This window comes from Sitophilus oryzae, unplaced genomic scaffold (assembly GCF_002938485.1).
Source record: "Sitophilus oryzae breed Bouriz unplaced genomic scaffold, Soryzae_2.0 scaffold_246_pilon_pilon, whole genome shotgun sequence".
Lineage (NCBI taxonomy): Eukaryota > Metazoa > Arthropoda > Insecta > Coleoptera > Curculionidae > Sitophilus > Sitophilus oryzae.
Window position 1 is genome coordinate 54221 of NW_022146803.1, and position 6489 is coordinate 60709.

A 6489-nucleotide genomic window follows, 5' to 3' on the forward strand; every position below is an offset into this window, starting at 1 on the left:
CCAAAATTTTTCCTGCGAAAGTCGGGCTTTTTTCACAGAAAAGGTATTTTTTGATTTATCAACAATCATTGTCAAGTTGACAATATACAGGGTGTTTTCTAATTAGTCTAAAAAATTGTGGTGTAATTCCTCATGTGTTCTTAAAACAATTTTTATATAACCATTAGGTCTAAAGTACTTCCTTTCTGATCTACAGTTGCCGAGAAAAAAATAAATATACTTATTAAGAGCCCGCCTTAAGCCGTTTTCTAACGATTTTTTATTTTTTAGATTAATTAGGAAACACCCTGTATATGCATATCACAGGCAACCAAATAAACTATTAACCTCTAAAAATTATTTTTCCTACCACTAACGACATACCGTGTTTTAAGTGAGTACTAAATTATTTTATCAAAATTTCACCATATAAGTTTCCAGGCAATGGCATTTTACTCATTTTTATCTCCAGAATATGCTGCTGAAGTTTCCGGAATACAGTTCGGACCACCCTGTATAAATAATATTACTCTCTGACTCTTTTCTTAGCCTTTTTTAGCCGACCATACCAACAGGTATGGTAGGCTATTAAGATCGAAAAAAAAGTTTTTTTTACTTAACTCAAAATGAGTTATTTGGGTCATAAATGACCTAAATACAAAATATTTTCATGGTGTCTGTCCGTCTGTCTGTAACACGATAACTCAAAAAACGCTAAACCGATTTTAACCAAATTTGGCACAAAAATACTGTGGCATCCGAAAATCTGGTTTTTGGGAGGGGTGGGGGGTTGGTAAAGAGGTATGGAAGGGGGTTAACAATTTTAAAAAATCGTATCTCCAAAATTACAGTAGCTAGCAAAACGCGGTTTTCAATAATTTAAGATTAGGAATAATATTTACAACAAAATTTGTAATAAAAGCAAGATCAGTCAAAGTCGCAGTTTTTGAGATAAAAAAAATTGGAAAAATTCCTTTACTTTGAAACTAAAAGAACTGCCTACCAACTTTTTATTAACATATTTTAGTATGGGCGGCTATACATGCCTCCCGGCGCCAATTTTTTTTCAAAGGTTTAGTCTACCTTATATAAATTTGTACAACTATTTATTAATAATTTTGACTTTTTGAGCTTACCTTTAGTAATTCTTGATCCACGTGCTCCTTACAGTAAACACTGACCTCCTGTATATCCAGTTCCACCCCCAAAGCCTTGGCTGTCATCAGTACCGCCCTCACACCAGGATTCATGTCGTTGGCGAACAATTTCGGCGCCATTTTCTACTCTGGCGCGTCAAACGCTCGTCCTGCCGCTGTGAACGGGGCCTTAGCACCTTGCGATCACTGGACCATGGCGATGAGATCGTTCTTCTTCTGTTCCTCTCCGGTACATCGGTGTGAATGGCCTGTTAACTTTTTTGTGCGCTGTCAAGGTTTCGTCTATAATTTGTCTTGATTTGATTTAGTTTCGAAGTGTGATTTTCTGCTAAACTGTAAAAAAAAAGAGAGAGAGGATATTAAAGTTCGGTGTATGTGTGGTAATTTTAATAGAATATTCGGGGTTTTCTCCATCTCTCGAGTGAATTATAATACAGGGTGTTTTAAAAAACATGTGCCATTTCTCGTGGGGGGATTTCTCACATAAAAATAAGATTTATTTTTCATATCAACATAGGTCCGATTCTGCTTTGTTTTGTAGCTACAGGGTGTTAAAGTCTTAATAAACTTTCGAAATTTTAAGGGTAAAAATTACTGTAAGTGCTACATATTTTAACGCTAAAAAAGTGTCGATAAATTCATCAGGGACGTGCATATGGGTTATCACTGGAATATTTTTCAAAAAAAACATATGCGCCACTGCTTTTTTTCTTTTGATATCAAAATTGTGTAGGCTGTTTAGTGCCAATTAAAAGTTATCTCTCGATATTTTGTCGAATTCGGCCTCCTTGATGAGATAAACGCAATTTTATTAATCATAATTAATAAAATAAAAATAAAAACAATAAATAATATATTTTACCTAATTTATTATTAAATGTTATAACTATTAGTCCAACCTACAGCAATTTCAAATAAAAAAATAATGGTAATTAAAATAATTACAAAAAATCTAATTTTAAAAAGTTTTAACATCCTGTAGCTCTAAAACTATGCATTTCCATATCTATGTTTATAGGAACTTTTTTTCATATTTCTTGATGAGGAATTAATGAATACTTATTTGAAACTTTCGCAAGTTAATGATATTAAATTTTTTTGAAGGTTGCTATTAGACTTGGATCAAGGCAAATTAATAAAATTGCGTTTGTCTCATCAAGGAGGTCGAAATCGGCAAAATATCGAGAAACAACTTTTAATCGGCATTAAACTATTTTTTTGAAAAATATTCTAGTGATAACTCATATGCACGTCCCTCGTGAATATGTCGACATTTTTTCAGCTTTAAAATATGCCGCATTTATAGTAACTTTTACCACAGATTATACAGATTATAAACTTATCGTCAAAAGCATTGTTTTTCGTGGTTCCAATTTTCGGAGTCGCGCACTAGTTAGGTTACTAGTTTGCGCACAAGCACGCCCACTTATGGCCTCTAAAATTGTGCACAGCTGACCGGCCTTGTGACCGGCCTAGTTATTACGCTGTTTAAACGGGAATTTATTTTTGCGCACAAGAAAATTTATTCGTTTGCTCATCGTCATAAAAAACGATTTTCGTACCACAAATTAGGGACAAGATTTGTATCTGTATAAGTAAGTACTTACTTATCGGATACCTAATCTGTGCTTTTACTCTTAAAATTTTATTCGAAACGCTAAAAGTACTTGGAAGAAAATTATAATAAATCCTATAATAAGTAGAATTGTACCTAGGTTGATATGAAAAATAAATCTTATTTTTCCGTGAGGAATCTCCCCACGAGAGATGGCACATGGTTTTTTGAAACGCCCTGTATACAGGGTGTCAAAAAATAGAGTATCTAATTTTGGTGGGTGATTCTACAGATAAAACTAAAACAAAAAGTTCCTATGAATATATGCCCTAAAATGCTTCCCGAAGAAGTTACAGCCCTCGAAGGGTTAAATAAAAATAATATATTTTGTTTATTTTTAAGAATATCTACTGGTAACACGTTTTTTCTGAATTTTGGTACTCTTACACACATTTTAATGCCAAAGGTAATGGCGGTTGTGTAAAATTCCGTAACAACCCTAAAAGGGTATTTTTCATTAGGGTAGAGAGTACTACTGGTGGTAATTCTTTTATCTTTATAGATGCAGTAATTTCAACAAATGACATTAAAACTAGAACTTTTTTGCGTAAAAAAGGTGTTCTTCGTTTAGTTCGAAACGGTGAACTTTTTTGATTGAGTGAAATGATAAAATGTAAAGAATTTACAGAAACTTATATAGAAACTCTCGCCGATATATACAAAGAAGCCAAAGTAAGAGTAGTGATATAAAACAACCCCAGGTTCCCAACTGGCTAAGGAGTACGAGACGCGACAGTGAGACGGGATATCCCCAAAGCTGTTTATAGCAATACTAGATAAAATCTTCCGTCAACTACACTGGACCAACAAATGATTAAAAATAGATGGAGAATATCTTAACCATCTAAGATTCGCTGATGACATAGTCCTAATTGATAATAGTCCTGAAGAACTACAAGCACAAATTAACGAACTAAATACAGCCAGCAATAAAGTGGGTCTCAAAATGAATTTAGCAGAAACCGAGGCAAAATCTAAAGTAATATACAGGGGACAGAAAAGACATTCTAATAAATAACACAACACTGGAAATAGTAGAAGAATATAAGCACATCGCCAAACATCTTACACCCCCGACCTATTTAAAAATGGGTGCTTGGTATTTTAGTAAATAAAAAACCTGTGAGAACCTAACCTATTGCGACTAAGAAACTACCAAACTTTTGTAAATTGAAATGCTTGGGCTTTGAGAAAAAATTAAAATAGAGAAATTTGCAAACGCAATTTTTTATTTTTTAAAATTAACTAAAAAAATCAACAAAAATTTTCTTGGTACTTTTAATAGTCTGTATGTCTTCCCCATCTCTAAAACAAAATGTTTACACGCTTGTGCATGGAGATAATAAGGTTATTGATAGTTTCTTGTGGGATATTGTTTCATTCTTCTTGAGCCGCAATTCGTAGCTCCTCAAGAGTTATAGGGGGGTTATCTCGCTGGTGAATTCGTCTTTGAACATAATCCCAAACATGTTCTATGGGATTTATGTCGGGAGAGTTTGCCGGCGAGTCTAATCTTTCAATATTCCCTTCGTTTACGATGCGACCTGGCATTATCATCCATAACGATAAAATGTTCACCCATTTCATCACGGAGAGGGTAAATGGCTCTAATAATGTTTTCCGCATACATTTGGCCATTCAGATTTCCTTCAAGAGCAATGAGCTCTGTGCGACTGTTGAACATTCGTCGATTCGCGTTTGAGCTGGCAGAAAATATGGGCTTGAAACATCCATTTAATAAGAATGCCAAATTAGCCGGTTGTGACTGGTTGGCGGGGTTTAGAAAACGAAATCCTCAACTTTCTATTAGAGCTCCCGAAGCCACAAGCATATAGCACGAGCTGCAGGATTTAATAAACCCCAAGTTCAAAAGTTTTTTGACGTTGTACGATCAGTAATATTCAACCAGATCAGATATATAACATTGATGAGACTGGGATTAATTCAGTGCCCGTACCCAGAAAAATTCTAGCTAAAAAAGGAAAAAAGCAGGTTGGGCGGATAGTGAGCTCTGAACGTGGGTTTAATGTAACTGCAGATTGTGGGATTTCAGCTGCAGGATCTTACGTCCCTCCGTTTTTTCTTTTTCCCCGACAGCGAATGAACCCATTATTTATGAAAGGATGTTCGCTAGGTGCAGATGGCTATGCAAATGGTTCTGGATGGATGGATTCCGATCATTTCGTCAAGTAATTAGATCACTTTATTAACCATGTGAAACCCGGTCCCGATAAGAAAATATGATTAATCCTTGACAATCATAATAGTCATAGGACGCTTGCCGTAATAAATAAAGCAAGAGAAAATAATATTATAATGGTCTCTCTCCCTCCCCACACCAGTCATCGCCTGCAACCCCTTGACTGCACTGTGTTTGGGTCTTTTAAACATCAGTATGCAAAGGAGTGTGATTTATGGCACACTAATAACCCTGGATCTCGTGTGTCATTATATGATGTCGTAGAAATATTTTCAAAGGCTTTTCTTCATGCTGCCACCTTGGAAAAAGCCACAAAGCGTTTTCAAACCACAGGAATTTATCCATTCAATAATGGAATATTTCCTGACGAATGTTTTCTGCCCGCTGAAGTTACAGACGTCCCGGTACAGCAAGAAACCGAGAGGCCGATAGCTGCCGAAAATGTTTCAGATGAGGATGATCACCAACCTGAACCTCAAAACATATTCAAAGAACCACAACCGAGCTGCAGTTACACTTCCTTCAAAAATGCTATCCTAAAAATTTCTCCAAAACCAAAGTCAGATGCCCGTAAAAACAAAACTCAAAACCCACAGAAGGTAAGCAGAGCTCAGCATGCTGAAGAATTAACAAGTTCTCCATTTAAGGACCAGCTTATGGCCAAAGAAGCAGAAAAAAAATACCAAAAGTGTAAAAAGAAAACTTACTAAAAATGTAGAAGAAAAGTCCAATATTAAAAAAAAGAAAACCGTGCAAAAAAAAGTGGTGGAGGTTTCAAGTAGCGATAGTGAAGAAGAAGACACTAACACTATATGCATTTATTGTCCCAGTAGGTATGGCGAATCAAGGGCAGGGGAGGTATGGATTCAATGTCAGAATTGCAAAGGTTGGGCACATGACGCTTGCGCAGGAGTGTCAGAGGACGATGCAGAATTTATTTGTTTGAAATGTTCTTAAATATATTATTAATAATAATATTTTTTGTTAGCTGTTAAGCTGCTATAAACTATTTTTGCAACCTATCAGTCTTTTTGTGAAAATCCTATTCAAATATTGTTTATTCAATGCATGATCTCAACCCACCCTACTAGGACCTCTGTGCCCCAGCACTAGGTCCTCTGTGCCCCATTGCTAGTAGGCACAGAGGACCAGCGCAGAATATTAAAAAAAACTATTGTAAATAATAATTCATTTTGTTTAAAATATTTTTTTGGTCTTAAATGAATAAAGTAACCACTAAACTTGACACAAATAGGTTTGCCTATTTTAATAATTTTCTTTATGGATTTGTACACTAAAATTCCTTAAGCGGTCCTCTGTGCCCTCTCCTGCCCTACCACTTTAGATATTCAAACTTTTTTTTATTTTCAAGATCGGATATTTTACAATATGTTTACATAAGAAAAATTCGATAAGGTTGTTTTTTCTATTCAAAACTTGTAAACAATCCATCCATTTACTTTTAGAGCATAGCAATTTTCAGCAATCGTTTAATTTTTTTATTGATAAAGATTTTCACATACTATCTACAAAGAAAA